Source organism: Oncorhynchus mykiss, chromosome 8, assembly GCF_057628025.1.
Source record: "Oncorhynchus mykiss isolate SJ-2025 chromosome 8, ASM5762802v1, whole genome shotgun sequence".
Classification (NCBI taxonomy): Eukaryota; Metazoa; Chordata; class Actinopteri; order Salmoniformes; family Salmonidae; genus Oncorhynchus; species Oncorhynchus mykiss.
The window spans coordinates 78,024,245-78,046,392 of NC_143029.1; the positions used below are offsets into that span (position 1 = coordinate 78,024,245).

The 22,148-nt window shown below is 42.0% G+C and overlaps 1 protein-coding gene across 2 annotated transcripts in view; it reads right to left on the minus strand.

Moving 5' to 3' along the window:
* Positions 1–22,148, minus strand: part of LOC110530647 (ephrin type-A receptor 4-like) — a 53,724-nt gene that overhangs the window by 25,917 nt on the left and 5,659 nt on the right. The gene's annotated exons all lie outside the window — the stretch shown is intronic.

The following is a 22,148-nucleotide window of genomic DNA, read 5'->3' on the forward strand; positions in this document are numbered from 1 at the left end:
ACAGTGCTCCTTGGGATGTTTAAAGCTTGGGAAATCTTTTTGTATCCAAATCCGGCTTTAAACTTCTTCACATCAGTATCTCGGACCTGCCTGGTGTGTTCCTTGTTCTTCATGATGCTCTCTGCACTTTTAACGGACCTCTGAGACTATCACAGTGCAGGTGCATTGATACGGAGACTTGATTACACACAGGTGGATTGTATTTATCATCATTAGTCATTTAGGTCAACATTGGATCATTCAGAGATCCTCACTGAACTTCTGGAGAGAGTTTGCTGCACTGAAAGTAAAGGGGCTGAATAATTTTGCACGCCCAATTTTTCAGTTTTTGATTTGTTAAAAAAGTTTGAAATATCCAATAAATGTCGTTCCACTTTATGATTGTGTCCCACTTGTTGTTGATTCTTCACAAAAAAAATACAGTTTTATATCTTTATGTTTGAAGCCTGAAATGTGGCAAAAGGTCGCAAAGTTCAAGGGGGCCGAATACTTTCGCAAGGCACTGTATTTGATAAACTGCCGATTTGCTACAGAAAACCTTTCCCAAGTTGCTGTTTACGCAAATTCCGCTGTAATTATTGGGGTCTGATTTGTCTCCACTGTTGTGGATAGGGGAGATGAGCCCCTGGTTCCAGACATCAGGGAAGCAGCCAGAAGTTAAAACCATGTTGAAATATTTAAGCACAGCATTTTGCAACTCAGGTGTGCTGTTTTTTAGCATTTCATTTCTGATTTTCTCCCTCTCTAATCCTCTCTCTCTCGAATGCTCACTTTCTCTCTAATCCTCTATATCTAAAGCTCACTCTCTAATGCTCTCTCGCTAATCCTCTCTCTCTCTCTCTCTCTGTAATGCTTTCTTTCTTTCCCTCTAATCCTCGCTCTCTTCCTTTCTCTCTAACTCTTCTCTCTAATCCTCTTGCTCTTTCATGCTCTCGCTCTAATACTCTCTTTCTAATGCTCTCTTCTTTCTAATCCTATGTCTCTCTCTCTAATCCTCTCTCTCTCGAATGCTCACTTTCTCTCTAATCCTCTATATCTAAAGCTCACTCTCTAATGCTCTCTCGCTAATCCTCTCTCTCTCTCTCTCTCTCTCTCTCTGTGTAATGCTTTCTTTCTTTCCCTCTAATCCTCGCTCTCTTCCTTTCTCTCTAACCCTCTTGCTCTTTCATGCTCTCTCGCTCCAATACTCTTTCTAATGCTCTCTTTCTCTAATCCTCTTGCTCTTTCATGCTCTCTTGCTCCAATACTCTTTATAATGCTCTTTTTTCTCTAATCCTCTTGCTCTTTCATGCTCTCTCCCTTTGCGCTCTTTCTTTCGCTCTAATGCTCTCTCTTTCTCTCTCTCTCACTATTCCACATTTCTTGCTGCTGCCTCTCACACTCTGCTGCTGACATCGCCTCTCAATTCAATTCAAGGGGCTTTATTGGCATGGGAAACATATGTTTACATTGCCAAAGCAAGTGAAATGGATAAACAAGTGAAATAAACAATAAAAAGTGAACAGTAAATATTACACTCACACAAGTTCCAAAAGAATAAAGAAATGTCAGAAGTCATGTCTATATACAGTGTTGTGACGATGTGCAAATAGTTAAAGTATAAAAAAGGGAAAATAAATAAAGAAATATAGGTTGTATTTACAATGGTGCTTATTCTTCACTGGTTGCCTTTTTCTTTAGGCAACAGGTCACAAATCGTGCTGCTGGTATTTCACCCAATAGATATGGGAGTTTATCAACATTTGATTTGTTTTCTAATTCTTTGTGGGTCAGTGTAATCTGAAGGAAACATGAGTCTCGAATATGGTCATACATTTTGCAGGAGGTTGGGAAGTGCAGCTCAGTTTTCATCTCATTTTGTGGTCAGTGTGCACATAGGCTGTCTTCTCTTGAGTGCCAGGTCTGCCTATGGCGGCCTTTCTCAATAGCAAGGCTATGCTCACTGAGTCTGTACATAGTCAAAGCTTTCGTTAATTTTGGGTCAGTCACAGTGGTCAGGGATTCTGCTACTGTGTACTCTCTGATTAGGGAGTATTATAGTTTGCTCAGTTTTTTTGTTAATTCTTTCCAATGTGTCAAGTAATTATCTTTTTGTTTTCTCATGATTTGGTTGAGTCTAATTGTGTTGCTGTCCTGGGGCTCTGTGGGGTCTGTTTGTGTACAGAACCCCAGTACCAGCTTGCTTAGGGAGCTCTTCTCCAGGTGAATTTCTCTGTAGTTGATGGCTTTGTTATGGAAGGTATTGGAATCACTTCCTTTTAGGTGGTTGTAGAATATAACATGTATTTTCTGGATTTTGGGTATTAGCGGGTATCGGTCTAATTCTGCTCTGTATACATTATTTGGTGTTTTACGTTGTACGCTGAGGATATTTTTCCAGAATTTTGCATGAGGAGTCTCAATTGGTGTTTGTCCCATTTTGTGAATTCTTGGTTGGTGAGCAGACCCTAGACCTCACAACCATAAAGGGCAATGGATTCTATAACAGATTCAAGTGTTTTTAGCCAGATCCTAAATGGTATGTCACATTTTTTGTTCCTTTCGATGGCATATAAGGCCCTTCTTGCCTTGTCTCTCAGATCGTTCACAGCTTTGTGGAAGTTACCGGTGGCTGTGATGTTTAGGCCGAGGTATATATTGTTTTTTATGTGCTCTAGGGCAACTCTGGAATTTGTATTTGAGGTCCTGGCAACTGGACCTTTTTTGGAACACCATTCTTTTTGTCTTATCCAGGTTCATATCTCTGTAGGTGATGGCTTTGTTATGGAAGGTTTGGGAAACGCTTCCTTTTAGGTGGCTGTAGAATTTAACGAATCTTTTCTGGATTTTGATCATTAGCGGGTATCGGCCTAATTCTGCTCTGCATGCATTATTTGATGTTTTACATTGTACACAAAGGATGTTTTTGCAGAATTCTGGTGAGTGGACCCCAGATCTCACAACCATAAAGGGCATTGGATTATATAACTGATTCAAGTGTTTTTTGCCAGATCCTAATTGAAGGCCCTTCTTGCCTTGTCTCTCAGATCGTTCACAGCTTTGTGGAAGGTACCTGTGGCTGTGATGTTTAGGCCGAGGTATGTATTGTTTTTTGTGTGCTCTAGGGCAACTGTAGATGGAATTTGTCTTTGAGATCCTGGCAACTGTGTTGTCTGTTCACACTGCTATGCCTTATCTTGGCCAGGTCGCAGTTGCAAATGAGAACTTGTTCTCAACTAGCCTACCTGGTTAAATAAAGGTGAAATAAAAAAAATAAAAAAAAAAAACTGGACCTTTTTTGGAACACCATTATTTTTGTCTTACTGAGATTTACTGTCAGGGCCCAGGTCTGACAGAATCTGTGCAGAAGATCTAGGTGCTGCTGTAGACCCTCATTGGTTGGGGACAGAAACACCTGATCATTAGCAAACAGTATTCATTTGACTTCAGATTCTAGTAGGGTGAGGTCGGGTGCTGCAGACTGTTCTAGTACCCTCGCCATTTCGTTGATTTATATGTTGAATAAGGTGGCTGCATCCCTGTCTCACCCCACAACCCTGGGGAAAGAAATGTGTTTTTTGCCAATTCTAACCGCACACTTGTTGTTTGTGTACATGGATTTTATATTGTCGTATGTTTTTCCCCCAACACCACTTTCCATTAATTTGTATAGCAGACCATGCCAAATTGAGTCAACAAAAGCATGAGAAGACGTTGCATTTGTTTTGGTTTGTTTGTTTGTGTCAGTTAGGGTGTGCAGGATGAATACGTGGTCTATCGTACGGTAATTTGGTAAAAAATTAATTTGACATTTGCTCAGTACAGTGGTTCCTCCTTTAAAAGTTGCAAGATTGCACCGCGGGACATAGAGGTACCCAGCGTCACGGCTTCATTGCTCCAGACCACCACAAGGGGGAGTTAGAACACCATTATGCATTTGGGTCCCAAGGTTTTTATATGACCAATCATATCGAGTGGTTCCAATGACGAATTTGACACGAGCCACCCGTCCCTGGTGACTTTCTCCAGCAAAGATGGCTGACAAAACATTACGGTGGAAGCAAATGTAAGTAATTATAACGTCATAACGAGTCAAGCAAAACATTTACACTTGAGAGGAATACGTTAGTTAACGTAGAGACAGATGATTGTGCATATTTTTGTCATAAAGTTAATTTATGAAAATCGCTATTTATCAAGTTAGCTGACTAGCTAATATTAGCAAGTTAGCTAGCTGGTGTTATTACATGAGTATGACATTGCAATTCATGTTGTTAAATGTTTTAGTGACTCCTGAGAAAACCAGCAACAGTGGGAAACAGTGGATGTAAAGAATCTAGCTAGCTAAAGCATTTAATGCAAATTGAATGTACAATTGTGTAAGCTTGCCTTTACGTGCAATGTAGTATAAGTAGCATAGATAGCTAACTATTTACTTGCTTATTGTGTAGTGGAGGATAAAAATAACTGTATGCATATGGGATGTGCAGTATTAAGCAACTTTTAAAGGAGGAACCAATGTACATTGTTTTCACTGAGGAAATGTACAAGTTTGATGTTAATGATAATGCAGAGGATTTTCCCAAGGTTGCTTTTGACGCCTATCCCAAGGTAGTTATTGTGGTCAAATTTGTCTCCACTTTTGTGGATTGGGGTTATCAGTCCACTCTCTCTCAATCACAAGGGAATGCTTTAAAGATTATTGTTTTTTATAGCTCAATGAAGCCCTGATAGCATAAAAACACGCACACACAGGTGTGAGGGGTGGCGAGTCCTCTTCTGGCTGTGCCGGGTGGAGATTATAATGCATCAAATCAAATGATATTGGTCGAATACACATATTTATCTGATGCTATTGCAGGTTTAGTGAAATACTTGTGTTCCTGGCTCCAAAAGGGCAGTAATATCTAACAAAAAGGTCCATTAACGCCGGCTCGTTCCTCAAGATGTTCAAACGTTCATAGATGACCAGCAGGGTTCAATAATAATCACAGTGGTTATAGAGGGTGCAACAGGTCAGCACCTCAGGAGTAAATGTCAGTTAGCTTTTCAAAGAGGTTGAGAAAGCAGGTATGGTAGAGAGAGAGGGGGAGAGAATTTATGGCTGCACATAATCCCTTTCTTATTCTCTCCCTCTTCATTCTCTCTCCCTCTCTTTCAGTCACCTGCCCTCTGTTTAATGTGGAGAAGAGGGAGGAGGGCAGGGTGGGATGGAGACAAAGCCAGCTCACAGCATTGTGTCCTGTCTTCCTGCTACACCTCAATAGCTCACAGTGTGCCAAAATGTATGCCCGTATGGTTGTATGTGTGCCAGTGTGTTTGTGCATGTGTGTGAGTATGTGAGCGACAGAGACTGTGTGTGTGTGAGAGAGTAAGTGTGTGTTTTTTTTTCTTCATGTCAATGGCAGGTCAGGTATCGCGTGTCTCCTTGATTGACAGCTCCGGGGTCATCCATCAGACTCAGAGAGACAGGAGACCCGCCCCCTGATAAGATCCTGCAGGGCAGGAATGCACACAGTGACAGAGGAGGAAGGACAGTAGATACACACTGTAAACAGTCAGTTTCTTGGCTTTTGTATCCAATGTCCTGATGAGAGCAGCTGAAGCTGCCAGCCAAGCAGGTAGGGGGGAGACAACCAGGCCTCCAGTATCCGGTCTGGAGTGTGAAGTCATGAGCTCTGCTGGTCGGCTACTGTGTTGCAACCTAGCTAGGCCAAAAGCCCTGGTCTGCACTAGAAAGCCTAAATAAATGGCCATCGACAGATTTTTTTAGATGTTGTTTTGGGCTTTAAAATTAGTTTATAATCAAGTTCGATCCCCATGGTGAATTATGTTAAAGTTCCCTACAAAATGTGATATTTAATTAAATAGTGATGCGTTCTAACTACTAGATATTTTATTAAATAGTGATGTGTTCTAACTACTAGATATTTAATGAAATAGTGATGTGTTCTAACTACTAGATATTTAATGAAATAGTGATGTGTTCTAACTACTAGATATTTAATTAAATAGTGATGCGTTTTAACTACTAGATATTTTATTAAATAGTGATGTGTTCTAACTACTAGATATTTAATTAAATAGTGATGCGTTCTAACTACTAGATATTTAATTAAATAGTGATGTGTTCTAACTACTAGATATTTTATTAAATAGTGATGTGTTCTAACTACTACATTTGTCTTCACACAGGACCACGTGCTGACACAGACCAATCACGGGCCGGCAGGCTATGAGAAGGCTCGCACACTCAGGCAGGATGAAAAGGACTACATCAACCATGATGTGCCATACTGCCACTTTCACCATGATCCTTAGCGATTTTATGGTGCCAATCAGCCCCATTCAGCAATATGACATGCTTCAAACTGACGTCAGCGCTATCACTATCTACTAGTTTTAATGTCTATGGAGACAACTCACGTGTGTGTGAAGGCGGAGTGAGGTAGAGTGAGTAAATGAGTGTAGAAATCTTTATTTCTGCTATGAACTCAGTAAGCTGTGTTAGAGCGAGAGAAAGAAGGGAATCATTGTTGCAGGGGGATTTTGACATGCTAATATTCTCACTGTCGGTTCCAACCGCCCCTCCCCCAGCCTGAGCCCCCCCAAACACACTAAAAGCTGTGAGAATGTGAAACTAAATCCACCTAAACTAGTATATTACTAGCATGTTTGGTCGACTGATGGAGGAAGGAGAGATGAATTCTGGAGTGTCAACACCTATTCAGTGACAGATGCATCAGTGTAACAGTGTGTACGTGTGTGTGTGTTTGTTGATGTGTTTAACTATTCTTGTGGGGGCCAGGAGTCCCTACAAGAATAGTAAACAAACAAACATTTGACCAACTGAGGACATTTTGTTAGTCCCTACAAGGTCAAATGCTATTTCTAAGGGGTTTAGGGTTAAGGTTAATATTAGTGTTAGAATTACATTAAGGGTCAGGGTTAGGAGCTAGGGTTAGGGATAGGAGCTAGCATTAGGTTTATGTTTTTGGGTTAAGGTAAGAGTACGGGTTAGGTTTAGGGAAAATAGGATTTTGAATGGGACTGAATTGTGTGTCCCCACAAGGTGTGTGTGCGTGCATGTGTGTACGTACATGTGTGAGTACATTGTGTGTGTGTGTGTGTGTGTGTGTGTTGGTGAGGAAGGATCTAAACCTGGTTTAGGTAGGCCTGACAGACAGACATCTCACTCTCTCAGAGTAGTCATATACAGTATAATATCCAACCCTTACACAGATGTCCTGTTGTGTTTAACTATGAATGGGGCCATGTATCGTGAGATTTTGAGTGAAAACCTCCTTCCATCAGCAAGGGCATTGAAGATGAAACGTGGCTGGGTCTTTCAGCATGACAATGATCCCAAACACACCGCCCGGGCAACGAAGGAGTGGCTTCGTAAGAAGCATTTCAAGGTCCTGGAGTGGCCTAGCCAGTCTCCAGATCTCAACCCCATAGAAAATCTTTGGAGGGGGTTGAAAGTCTGTGTTGCCCAGCAACAGCCCCAAAACATCACTGCTCTCGAGGAGATCTGCATGGAGGAATGGGCCAAAATACCAGCAACAGTGTGTGAAAACCTTGTGAAGACTCACAGAAAACATTTGACCTCTGTCATTGCCAACAAAGGGTATATAACAAACTATTGAGATAAACTTTTGTTATTGACCAAATACTTATTTTCCACCATAATTTGCAAATAAATTCATTAAAAATCCTACAATGTGATTTTCTGGAATTTCTTTCCGCATTTTGTCTGTCATAGTTGAAGTGAACCTATGATGAAAATTACAGGCCTCTCTCATCTTTTTAAGTGGGAGAACTTGCACAATTGGTAGCTGACTAAATACTTTTTTGCCCCACTGTATTTACCTGGCCCACCACTCCAACTTGGACTAAAACAGCCTTTATGACCAGGTCCACCTCTACAAGGCAGCAGTGCCCACCTTTGCTAGGGGCCCTGAGAGACATCACCCTCAACCGCAGCCCCAGCCCCCCATCACCCCCAGCCATCACCTACAGAGATATGAACCTGGATAAGAGTCCCGTAAGCACATATGTGACTCGTTTCAGGAAACTAAGCGTATGTTGCACTCCATTTGAATGTAAACTTTTTTAGAAATCAAAATGCTTTTTTTGGAAGAAATGCCTTCTGGAACATGTGAACTTTCATGTGTCTTAATAACAAACATGCATGCCATCTGTAAATACAAAGCAAATTGTTAAATTACGAGCCTAGTTGGTTTAGCCACAGAAAAGGACGGGAACCTTCAAGCAAGCCATGATTGGCTGAGAAAAATGGATGGGCTGGATATGCCGAGAGATGAGTTTTGATTGGTCTGCCATGTAGCACGCTTCTGTCTATAACATGAGCTGGTCAGTATGTGTAGGTAATCATTTGTAACGCAACTTTTTTTGAAATATATCAAGTACTGTAGTAGAATTGCAAAAGTGTTGCTCTCCACTTTCTGGAGGACCGAGTTTTGAAAACAGTGGAATGCCCAGTGGAATTACAATATGATAGCTAAGGAGATGGAGAAAATTCAGGCGTTTGATTGCAAATATTACAAGTGAGTTGAAAAGAGAACACACAGAAGGCTATTGTATAAAACACCTGTCTTCAGAGTACATCTTCAAACTAAGGGCAACCATGGTATCTGTGACAGAGAGGGAGGATGTATACAGGTAAAAATAGTCTAGCTAGCAACATTTTCAGATATTACACATTTCTAATTTTGTCAGAAAGTCATTTTAATTTCAAGTTAAAACGTGCTGTTGGCTATCTGGCTAACCTTAGTTGGCTGTCTCGTTAGTTAATGTTATATGTATGTTCTGTGTAGTAATACTATTCGTATCTCAGAGCCATTTGCATTGCTAGTTACAGTATAGCTTAATGTTAGCTAGCTAACACTGAACCTTATTGGTTAGCTACCTGCAGATTCGTGCAGGATAGTAACATTATGAGTTGGGATTATGTTTCATTGTTTAGCTAGCTACATGTCTAAACAAAAAGACTCCACTATGCAAGTAACCATTTCAATAGAATGTTCATGATGTCACTGCGACAACTGTCAATAGACATAGCTGGTAAATTCGCTCTGGCTATCTACTCCGATTTCAGACCACTCTTGTCTGAGTGTGCTAGAGCGCAGATTAACTGACCAATTTAGGAACTCTGAACACCCGTTGAATATGGCCGGTGTCAGTAAACGTTGGCAAAAAAGCGTAATTAAATTTTTGTTACAGTCACCAACGCTCTGGATAACATAAAAACAGCCTAACTAGCTCTGATAGGACGAGTAAAATGGCCACAGTGAGGTGTTCTCTCATTTGTGACTGGAAGTAGCTAGCAAGCTAGCCAGTTTGAAAAAAATAAAACCCCCACTCGGGTTTTCGATCAGCAGACCAAGCCTACCTCAATTACGAGATGACCAAAGGTTGCAGACCATGTTTTTCTCCATTAGGGGAGGACAAAGTTTGTGGACCATTGCTGAATCTTTTAACCATACCACATGGTTAAACTCTTAGACTATCGATACCGACAGAATAAGAACGAGTCTTTGATATTAATTACTAGTCTGCAGCTAGGAATTCGGTATCATTGAACGCGAAGAACGACAACTGCCGAAACATCCACTCTATTACGAAATGAATGAATGTCACTCTGAACTATCCACTATAACCAAGAGAGAGAGAGAGAGAGAGAGAGAGAGAGAGAGAGAGAGAGAGAGAGAGAGAGAGAGAGAGAGAGAGAGAGAGAGAGAGGGAGAGAGACGGACAATTCTACAAAAATAAACAAACTTTTCACCAGCGATCAAGATGACACACTGAGCGTAAATATATATATATTGATTGCAATTGTTCCCGAATGAGTGAGCGTTCATGTGCAAGCGATTAGCATTTAAATTGTTATAATTATCACTCTGTAGTGACTTCTTAGTCGACCCCCACTTCCCCTTTTGTCTAACAAGCCGCCATGCCGGTTTAGCCCACTAGGGCACATTCTCCTATCATTTCTTGTAACCATATTTACGCATTTCTGTGAATTACTTAGTAATAAATAAATGATTTAAGACAATTGATGTATGGATGACTCATAGTGAACACTGGGTTCGTGCAGATAACCAACAATTTACGACGTTTGGAATGAGACTAACATGAGGTAAAGTAAATAATTAATTAATTCGAAGGCTAATTGATCAGATAAAATATTTGAAAAGTTATTTTAGGAAATTATAACTTTGTAAACTGAATATTTTTCCTTGGTGCCCCGACTTCCTAGTTAATTACATGATTAATCAGTCTAATCGCGTAATACTAATTACAGAGAATCTTTGATAAAACGTATAAGTCTTCAGTTTAATGATAGTAAAGACACGACAAGTGTATGATAACATTTTCTAGCTCGGAGTCTCTACTTTTATCCAATGTAAAAAACAAATGTTGCTTCATAAGACCGAATCGAGCCGGTCGATCACATATGTGAGTCCCCTCTGTTCACAAACAGACCCCACAGAGCAACACAATTAGACCCAACCAAATCATGAAAACAAAAAGATAATTACGTGACACATTGGAAAGAAATAACGAAAAAACAGAGCAAACTTTAACGCTATTTGGCCATAGAGAGTACACAGTGGCAGAATACCTGACCACTGTTGACTGACCAAAAATTAAGGAAAGCTTTGACTATGTACAGACTCAGTGAGCATAGTCTTCCTATTGAGAAAGGCCACCATAGGCAGACCTGGCTCTTAAGAGAATACACGCTATTGTGCACACTGCCCACAAAAATTTGATGAAAACTGAGCTGCACTTCCTGCCAAAAGTATGACCACATTAGAGACACCTATTTCCCAAAGATTACACAGACCCACAAAGAATTCCAAAACAAATACAATTTTGATAAACTCCCATATGTATTGGGTGAAATACCACCATCACAGAAGTGATATTTGTGACCTGTTGCTACTAAAAAAGGGAACTAGTGAAGAACAAACACCATTGTAAATAAAACCCATATTTATGTTTATTTATTTTCCCTATCGTATTTGAACTATTTCTGCAGTTTGTAACACTGTATATCGACATAATAGAACATTTGAAATATCTCTATTCCTTTGGAGGAGAGAGAGCGAGAGAGAGTACAGGGTTATGGAAACCAACACAGAAGTAGACACACAACTATGTAAAGAGCTGGATTAGCATTTTCTGGATTTGCATTTGTGTAAAAAAAAAAGAATATGTAAATTACAAAGATGACAGAAATTTAAGGGCACCTTTACTGTGAATGTTGCTTTTTCACTCTCCTCTTGTTCTCCCACCCCCTAACTCTATACATCTATCTCATCCCCATATCTCTCTCTCTTTCTCCTCTCTCACTAGACAGGTGATGATCATCTATTCAGGATTCTCCCACATAGAGAGAAGCATGCACACACACACACAAACAGAGCTGAGTACCTGGACAAGTCCCACATCTGCTTATAATTATGACAGACGTGATGAGATGTCTACTGCAATTACACACTCAGTACGGCTATCTGCACCCACAATCTCTCTCTCTGTCCCACTCCAACTCACTCTCCATTTCTCTTCCACACATGCGCAAATGCACGCATACACACACTTAGACAAGCATACACACAACCAAATGCCGAATGCTCTGTTGGGTGCTCTGAAGGTACATAGGAGTGAATTACAGCCATAATATCTCTCTGACATCTCCCAGACACTTGGACACATCTTACAAATTCACATCTCTCTCTCTCATACAGTGCATTCAGAAAGTATTCACACCCCTTGACTTTTTCATTGTTTTGGTGTATAGGCCAGTGACTCCACAGGAGTAAAAATGTGCTTAACAAGTTAGATAATAAGTTGCATGGACTCACTCTGTGTGCAATAATAGCGCTTAACATGATTTTTGAATGACTACCCCATCTCTGTATCCCACACATACAATTATCTGTAAGATCCTCAGTCGAGCAGTGAATTTCAAACACAGATTCAACCACAAAGACCAGGGAGGTTTTCCAATGCCTCGCAAAGAAGGGCACCTATTGGTAGATGGAAAAAACACACTGAACACACTTTGGATGGTGTATAAATACACCCAGTCACAAAGGTATAGGCTTCCTTCCTAACTAAGTTGCTGGAAAGGAAGCAAACCACTCAGGGATTTCACCATGAGGCCAACGGTGACTTTAAAACTGTTATAGAGTTTAATGGCTATGATAGGATAAAACTGAAGACGAAACAACATTGTAGTTGCTCCACAATAATAACCTAAACGACAGAGTGAAAAGAAGGAAGCCTGTACAGAATAAAAATATTCCAAAACATGCATACTGTTTGCAATAAGGCACTAAAGTAAAACTGCAATGAAATTAACTTCATGTCCTGAATACAAAGTGTTATGTTTGTGGAAAATCCAACACGTCACTGAGTACCACTCTTCATATTTTCACATGATGGTGGCTGCGTCATGTTATGGGTATGTTTGTTATCAGAAATTACCTAAGGAGTTTTTTTTATATAAAAAGTAACTGAATAGAGCTAAGCACAGGCAAAATCCTAGAGGAAAACCTGGTTCAGTCTGCGTTCCACCAGACACTAAGAGATTAATTCACCTTTCAGCAGGATAATAACCTAAAACACAAAGCAAATCTACACTGGAGTTGCTTACCAAAAAGACAGAGAATGTTCCTGAGTTACAATTTTGACTTAAATCTACTTGAACATCTATGGCAAGACCTGAAAATGGTAATCTAGCAATGATCAACAACCAACTTGACAGAGCTGGAAGAATTGTGAATTTTGGATAGATAGTTGACAACAAAAAAAATACAATCACATCTATTTTAATCCCACTTTTTAACACAAGAAAAAGTGGAAAAAGTCAAGGGTTGGAAATACTTTCTGAAGGCACTGTACACACACAAACACCACCCACACACTCACAGATACCACCCACAAATACACACAAAATTACCACTCACACACGCACCACCCACACAGTCACCACCCACATACACACATACAGTTGAAGTCGGAAGTTTACATACACTTAGGTTGGAGTCTTTAAAACTCGTTTTTCAACCACTCCACACATTTCTTGTTAAACTATAGTTTTGTGCATGATACAAGTAATTTTTCCAACAGTTGTTTACAGACAGATTATTTCACTTATAATTCACTGTGTCACAATTCCAGTGGAGCAGAAGTTTACATACACTCAGTTGACTGTGCCTTTAAACAGCTTGGAAAAGTCCAGAAAATTACGTCATGGCTTTAGAAGCTTCTGATAGGCTAATTGACATAATTTGAGTCAATTGGAGGTGTACCTGTGGATGTATTTCAAGGCCTACCTTCAAACTCAGCGCCTCTTTGCTGGACATCATGGGAAAAGCCAAGACATCAGAATTGTTTTTGTAGACCTCCACAAGTCTGGTTCATCCTTGGGAGCAATTTCCAAATGCCTGAAGGTAACACATTCATCTGTATGAAAAATATTGCGCAAGTATAAACACCATGGGACCACGCAGCCATCATACCGCTCAGGAAGGAGATGCGTTCTGTCTCCTAGAGATGAAAATACTTGGTGCGAAAAGTGCTAATCAATCCCAGAACAGCAGCAAAGGACCTTGTGAAGATGCTGGAGGAAACAGGTACAAAAGTATCTATATCCACAGTAAAATGAGTCCTATATCGACATAACCTGAAAGGCCGCTCAGCAAGGAAGAATCCACTGTTCCAAAACCACCATAAAAAGCCAGACAACGGTTTGCAACTGCACATAGGGATAAATATTGTACTTTTTGGAGAAATTTCCTATGGTCTGATGAAACAAAATAAGAACTGTTTGACCATAATGACCATTAATAAGTTTAGAGGAAAAAGGGGGAGACTTGCAAGCCGAAGAACACGATCCCAACCGTGAAGCACAGGGGTGGCAGCATCATGTTGTGGGGGTGTTTTGCTGCAGGAGAGACTGGTGCAATTCACAAAATAGATGGCATCATGAGGACGGAGAATTATGTGGATATATTGAAGCAACATCTCAAGACAGTCAGGAAGTTAAAGCTTGGTCGCAAATGGGTCTTCCAAAAGGACAATGACCCCAAAGCATACTTCCAAAGTTTTGGCAAAATGGCTTAAGGACAACAAAGTCAAGGTATTGAGTGGCCATCACAAAGCCCTGACCTCAATCCCAAAGAACATTCTTGGGCAGAACTGAAAAAGCATGTGCGAGCAAGGAGGACTACATACCTGACTCAGTTACACCAGCTCTGTCAGGAGGAATGAGCCAAAATTCACCCAACTAATTGTGGGAAGCTTGTGGAAGGCTACCTGAAACATTTCACAGTCTTAAAATAAAGTGGTGATCCTAACTGATCTAAAACAGGGACACTTTATTGCGATTAAATGTCAGGAATTGTGAATAACTGAGTTTAAATGTATTTGGCTAAGGTGTATGTAAACTTCTGACTACAAATATATACCACACACACACAGATACCACCCACACATATGCACAGATTTTTTTTTCCTATTTTTATTTCACCTTTATTTAACCAGGTCGGCCAGTTGAGAACAAGTTCTCATTTACAACTGCGACCTGGCCAAGATAAAGCAAAGCAGTGCGACACAAACACAGAGTTACACATGGAATAAACAAACGTACAGTCAATAACACAATAGAAACAAATCTATATACAGTGTGTGCAAATGAGGTAAGATTAAGGCAATAAATAGGCTGTAGTGGCGAAGCAATTACAATTTAGCAATTAACACTAGAGTGATAGATGTGCAGAAAATGAATATGCAAATTGAGATAATGGGATGCAAAGGAGAAAAAAATACAATATGGGGATGAGGTGGTTGGATGGGCTATTTACAGATGGGCTATGTACAGGTGCAATGATCTGTGAGCTGCTCTGACAGCTGATGCTTAAAGTTAGTGAGGGAGATATGGGTCTCCAACTTCAGTGATTTTTGCAATTCGTTCCAGTTATTGGCAGCAGAGAACTGGAAGGAAAGGCGACCAAAGGTGAAATTGGGTTTAGGGGTGACCAGTGAAATATACCTGCTGGAGCACGTGCTACTATGGTGTTGCTATGGTGACCAGTGAGCTGAGATAAGGCGGGACTTTACCTAGCAAAGACTTACAGATGACCTGGAGCCAGTGGGTTTGGCAATGAATATGAAGCGAGGGCCAGCCAACGAGAGCAAACAGGTTGCAGTGGTGGGTAGTATATGGGGCTTTGGGGACAAAACAGATGGCACTGTGATAGACTGCATCCAATTTGCTGAGTAGAGTGTTGGAGGCTATTTTGTAAATGAGTCGCCAAAGTCAAGAATCGATACGATAGTCAGTTTTATGAGGGTATTTTTGGCAGCATGAGTGAAGGATGCTTTGTTGTGAAATAGGAAGCCAATTCTATATTTAATTTTGGATTGGAGATGCTTAATGTGAGTCTGGCGGGAGAGATTACAGCCTAACCAGACACCTAGGTATTTGTAGTTGTCCACATCTAAGTCAGAACCGTCCAGAGTTGTGATGCTGGGCAGGCGGGCCGGTGCGGGCAGCGATCGTTTGAAGAGCATGCATTTGGTTTTTACATGCATTTAAGAGTAGTTGGAGGCCACGGAAGGAGAGTTGTATGGCATTGAAGCTCGTCTGGAGGTTAGTTAGCACAGTGTCCAAAGAAGGTCCAGAAGTATACAAAATGGTGTCGTCTGTGTAGAGGTCAATTAGAAAGGCCTGCTCGCTGAAGTGTTTTAGGGAGCGTTTGACAGTGATGACGGGTGATCATTTGACCGCAGACCCATTACGGACACAGGCAATGAGGCAGTGATCGCTGAGATCCTGTTTGAAGACAGCAGAGGTGTAGTTAGAGGGCAGGTTGGTCAGGATGATATCTATGATGGTGCCCGTGTTTACGGATTTGGGGTTGTACCTAGTAGGTTCATTGATCTTTTGTGTGAGATTGAGGGCATCTAGCTTAGATTGTAGGATGGCCGGGGTGTTAAGCATGTCCCAGTTTAGGTCACCTAACAGTACGAGCTCTGAAGATAGATGGGGGGCAATCAATTCACATATGGTGTCCAGGGCACAGCAGGTGGCTGAAGGTGATCTATAATAAGCGGGAGCGGTGAGAGACTTGTTTCTGGACAGGTGGATTTTTAGAAGTCAAAGCTCGAAGTGCTTGGGCACAGACCTGGATAGTATGACAGAACTCTGCAGGCTAACTCCGCCCCCTTTGGCAGTTCTATCTTGTCGGGAAATGTTATAGTTAGGGATGGAAATCTCAGGATTTTTTGGTGGCCTTTCTAAGCCAGGATTCAGACACGGCTAGGACATCTGGGCTGGTAGAGTGTGTTACAGCAGTGAATAAAAAAAACATAGAGAGGAGGCTTCTAATGTTAACATGCATGAAACTAAGGTTTTTACGGTTAGATTCAACAAATGAGAGTGCCTGGGGAATGGGAGTGGAGCTAGGCGCTGCAGGGCCTGGATTAACCTCTACATCACCAGAGGAACAGAGGAGGATTAGGATAGGGTACAGCTACAGGCTATAAGAACTGGTCGTTTAGTGCGTTCAGAACAGAGAGTGAAAGGAGCAGGTTTCTGGGAGTGGAAGAATAGATTCAAGGCATAATGTACAGACAAGGGTATGGTTGGATGTGAATACAGTGGAGGTAAACCTAGGCATTGAGTGACGATGAGAGGTTTTGTCTCTAGAGATACCATTTAAACCAGGTGAGATCACCACATATGTGGGAGGTGGAACAGAAGGGCTAGCTAAGGCATATTGAGCAGGGCTGGAGGCTTTACAGTGAAATAAGACAATAATCACTAACCAAAACAGCAATGGACAAGGTATACTGACATTAGGGAGAGACATGAGTAGCGAGTGATCATAGGGACCAGTGAGTAGCTAGGCGAAAAGACACAGAGATTCAGACAGCTAGTGGGCCGGGGCTAGCAGGCTAGCAGAAGGGCCTTAGGGGGACGTTGCGACAGAAGAGTCTGTTGTAGCCCCCTCGGACGATTACGTTGGCAGACCAGTCGTGATGGATTGGCAGGGCTCCATGTAGGCAGTAAAATGAGTCCAGGCCACTTAGAAAAATAGGTATTGTAGCCCAAGAAGTTGGCTGATGGACCTATTCAGCTAACAGTCCGATATGCTCAAGACAGCTAGCGGGCCGCGGATAGCAGGCTAGCGAATGGGCCTTCAGGGGACGTCGCGACGGAGGAGCCTTTTGAAACCTCCTCGGGCGGATTACGTCGATTAAACGTGATGGATCGGCTGTGCTCTGTGTTGGCAAAAAAGGGGTCCAGGTCACTTAGCAAAATAGGTATTGTAGCTCAAGAAGTGGCTGATGGACCTCTTCAGCTAGCCGAGAGATAGGCCTAGCACGAGGCTAGTTCCCGGCTAACTGGTGCTTGCTTCGGGACAGAGATGTTAGCCAGGAGTAGGCACTTGGATAGCAGCTAGCTAGCTGTGCTGATCCAGGTGAAAGGTTCAGAGCTTGCGGTAGGACGCACCGGAGATATGGAGATTTGGTGGAGAAAAAGCAGTCCGGTATGCTCTGGGTTGAATCGCGCTGTGCAGACTGGCAGGAGTTGACCGGGCTAAGGTTAGCTGATAACCGCCAGCAGTGGCTAACTGACTACTAGCTAGTAGCTAGTTAGCTGGCTAGCTTCTTTTGGGAGTTCCAGTTTGTGTTAATAGACAGACCCGCAGGCATCGGCTGTGTAGCCGAGTGATCATAGGGTCCAATGAGCAGCACTAGATGAAACATGGAACAGTTCGGTAGTCGATTACTACGTTGAGCGAGCGGGAGACACAGCATTCAGGGAGCTAGCAGGCCGGGGCTAGCAGATGGATCATCACCAAACATCCACGACGCAGAGGCCAGTTGAGAGCACATCGGCCTAGTTACGTCAGCAGACCAGTCGTGATGGATTGGCGGGGCTCCGTGCCGACAAAGGGTCCAGGCTAATTGGCAAGAGAAGTGTTGTAGTTGGTGTACTTCGTTTGCTAGCCGGGAGATGAGCCTAGATCGGGGCTAATTGGTGCATGATTCTGGCCAGGGCGTTAGCCACAATAGCTCCTCGGTAGTAACTAGCTAGCTGCAAAGATCTGGTGTAATGGTCCAGAGCTTGCGGCAGGAATCCGGTGATGTAGTGGAAAAAGCAGTCCCATATGCTCAGGGCTGGTATCGCGCTGTGCAGACTGGCAGGTATTATCCGGGCTATCCAGGCTAAAGCGGCAGGAGTCCGAGCTAAAGGTAAGACAGCTAGTAGAGGCTAACAATGACTAAGTAGCTCGTAACTAAATAGCTGGCTAGCCTCTGATGGAGGTTCCAGTTAGAAGGTCTAAAAAAATAGCTGATCCGTACCACATTGGGTGAGGCAGGTTGCAGGAATGTATATTTATTGCGAAAATAGAAAAAAAGAGATTGAAATGTATACAAAAAACTATTTACATGGGATGAAAACAAACACGTCTTACTGCTGAGCCATCTTGGATTCTTACCACCCACATACATACACACACACAGATACCATCCACATACTGAACACGCACAAATACCACCCACATATGTAACCCACATAACAACACAGATTATCAGCAGCAGATGAGCAGCCACAGCGGAACAAAGTCCCTCTAAAAAGTAGGCGACAAAACTAAAATAAAACTAACAAAATACAGAGATCCTCTTTTATTCCTGAGTGTGGCTGCCCCATTCCCATTTAAACCGCCTCTGTTGTCTCTATGCTCCTCCTCAGTCTCTCCCTCGCTTCCTCTCTTTTGACGTCTTCATCAACCTTGAGCATGACCCTGCTCTTTTTTAAATGTATTTTAAAAACAACTGTATTTCATTTTTTCATTAGGGGGTAGATCAGCTTTAATATAGCAGATAGACTGTAGCGTCAATGTAGTTGTCTGCATTACTCCAATTCCCCATATATTTTTGGGGCAAATTACGCACACACACAACAAGCTTTCTCTACCCTTAACCTTGTTCTGAACACCTCCAAAACAAAGGTCATGTGGTAGTAAGAATTAAGAAGAATGCCCCTCTCCCCACCAGTGTGATTACTACCTCTGAGGGTTGTCACCTCCTACAAGTATTTACGAGTATGGCTAGAGGTACACTGTCCTTCTCTCAGCACATATCAAAACTGCAGGCTAGAATTAAATCTAGACTTGGTTTCCTCTAATCACTCCTCTTTTATCCCAGCTGCCAAGCTAACTGATTCAGATGACCATCATACCCATGCAAGATTACGGAGACATCATTTATAGATCAGCAGGTAAGGGTGATCTTGAGCGGCTAGATGTTCTTAACTATTCGGCCATCAGATTTGCCACCAATGCTCCTTATAGGACACATCACTGCATTCTATACCCCTCTATAAACTGGTCAACTCTGTATACCCGTCGCAAAGCCCACTGGTTGATGCTCATTTATGAAACCTTCTTGACCTTTGTGCTGTGGACATGTTGTTGGCATGTTGTGTTGCTACCATGCTGTTTTGTCATGTGTTGCTGCCTTGTTATGTTGTCTTAGGTATCTCTTAATGAAGTGTTGTGTCTCTTGTTGTGGTGTGTGTTTTGTCCTATATTTATATTGTTTGTTTTTTTAAATCCCAGGCTCCCGTCCCCGCAGGAGGCCTTTTGGCTTTTGGAAGACTGTAATTGTAAATAAGAATTTGTTCTTAACTGACTTGCCTAGTTAAATAAAGGTAAAATAAAAATAAAAAATAAATACAAATATATGTCAACAGTGAAGAGGCGACTCCGGGACGCTGGCCTTCTAGGCAGTGTTGCAAAGAACAAGCCATATCTCGGACTGGCCAATAAAAAGAAAAGATTAGGATGGGCAAAAGAACACAGACACTGGACAGTGGAACTCTACCTAGAAGGCCAGCATCCCGGAGACGCCTCTTCACTGTTGACGTTGAGACTGGTTTTGGGGGTACTATTCAATGAAGCTGCCAGTTGAGGACTTGTGAGGTATCTGTTTCTCAAACTAGACACTCTAATGTACTTTCCCTCTTGCTCAGTTGTGCACCGGGACCTCCCATTCTTTCTATTCTGGTTAGAGCCAGTTTGCGCTGTTCTGTGAAGGGTGTAGTACACAGCGTTGTACAGTTTCTCGCATGGAGTAGCCTTAATTTCTCAGAACAAAAATAGACTGACTAGTTTCAGAAGAAAGTTATTTGTTTCTGGTCATTATGAGCCTGTAATCGAACCCACAAATGCTGATGCTCCAGACACTCAACTAGTCTAAAGAAGGCCAGTTATATTGCTTCTTTAATCAGGACAACAGTTTTCAGCTGTACTAACATAATTGCAAAAGTGTTTTCTAGTGACCAATTAGCCTTTTAAAATGATCAACTTGGATTAGCTAACACAACGTGCCATTGGAACACAGGAGTGATAGTTGCTGATAATGGGCCTCTGTACGCCTATGTAGATATTCCGTTAAAAATCAGCCATTTCCAGCTACAATAGTAATTTACAACATTAACAATATCCACAGTGTATTTCTGATCAATTTGATGTTATTTTAGTGGACAAAAAAAAGTGCTTTCATTTAAAAAACAAGGAGATTTCTAAGTGACCCCAAACTTTTGAACGGTAGTATATACAGTATATACGTTTTACGGACACAGTATGTTTTACATTAGTTATCTTGTTGTATGGACAGTACCAAAACAAATGATCTAATGATTCTGTCTCTTCGCAGCAAACTCTGCAGAGATGAATAGACTGTATCCCCCATATATATAACATTCTATTGGTTGCAAGAATTTTATATAATAATTTAAATTGAAAAGTTCTACGTTTTGAATCCGGCATAGTTCTGAGTATCAGTTCATACATAAACCACGGAATCAGTACGTCGAAAATCTTATCCCAACTATTTTGCCATCTATATGGCACAGCTGTCCATTTTTGGGTCCTTAAATGAAACTGATATCCTTTTTGATTCATCACAATTTTCTTTAACCAATTATAGTCTTTAATTCCGACAGACTAGTTCCCTACTTCCATTTTTGCGGTAATGTAGCAATTTTGGGTAGAACAGAATGACCCTGCTCTTAATGGGGAATGGTGGTGGGGGGGGGGGTTAGTATGGGGAAGGAGTTATATCAGGAGGCCATCGGTGGCATAAGGCGTCACTGACAGCCCAGCCTCCCAATTGTTGCTGTGTCGGATCGTTAGAGGGGTTGCAGGTGAGGTACACAGGTGGGGGATAAAGATTAAGGGAGGGGGGGTAACCCTGAACCTCTTCCATGTTCACCCCTCGTGCACCCCCTCTAACACTGCGACACAGCAACAATTGGGAGGCTGGGCTGTCATTAATGACTTAATCCACCAATGGCATCCTCATAGAACTCCTCCCTCATTCACAAACTAATCCCTTCATCCTCTCCTCCCTCTCTCTCCACCCCTCCATCTCCCTCCAACCCTCCACAAGCCTTTAGCGAGCCCACATTGAAGATGAATGCCTCCCCCTTCCCACTATCCACCTTGTATCCATCCAATGGCAGGCGAGGCTGTGAGAGAGGGCCACCTTTTGATTTCTCCCATGGGGGAGGGGGGACTCTTTCTTCATAGCTCTCTATAGAGCTATAAAGTATTCTTCTCATTCACTGCCTCATTCTTTCCCTGTTTCTCTGTGTCCCTGTTGGTCACTAGTCCACTAATTCAGTGGTTCCTAACCTTTTTTGGTTACTGTACCACCAACTAAATTTAGCTCTGCCTGGAGTACCCCTGAAGTACCCTCTCATGTGCATTTTACCTGTAGGCCTATAGTCTCATGAGTTTTCTCAAGTGGGGCGGCAGGTAGCCTAGTGGTTAGAGCACTGGGCTAGTAACCGAAAGGTTGCAAGGTAGAATCCCAGAGCTGACAAGGTAAACATCTGTCGTTCTGCCCCTGAACAAGGCAGTTAACCCACTGTTCCTAGGCCGTCATTGAAAATAAGAATTTGTTCATAACTGACCTGCCCAGTTAAATAAAGGTAAAATATATATATATACTGTATATATATTTTTTAAATGACCCCCTGTGGATAGGCCAAGTACCCCCAGGGGTCCTAGTAGCTCTGGTTGGGAACCACTGCGCTAAGTGACATGATGAAA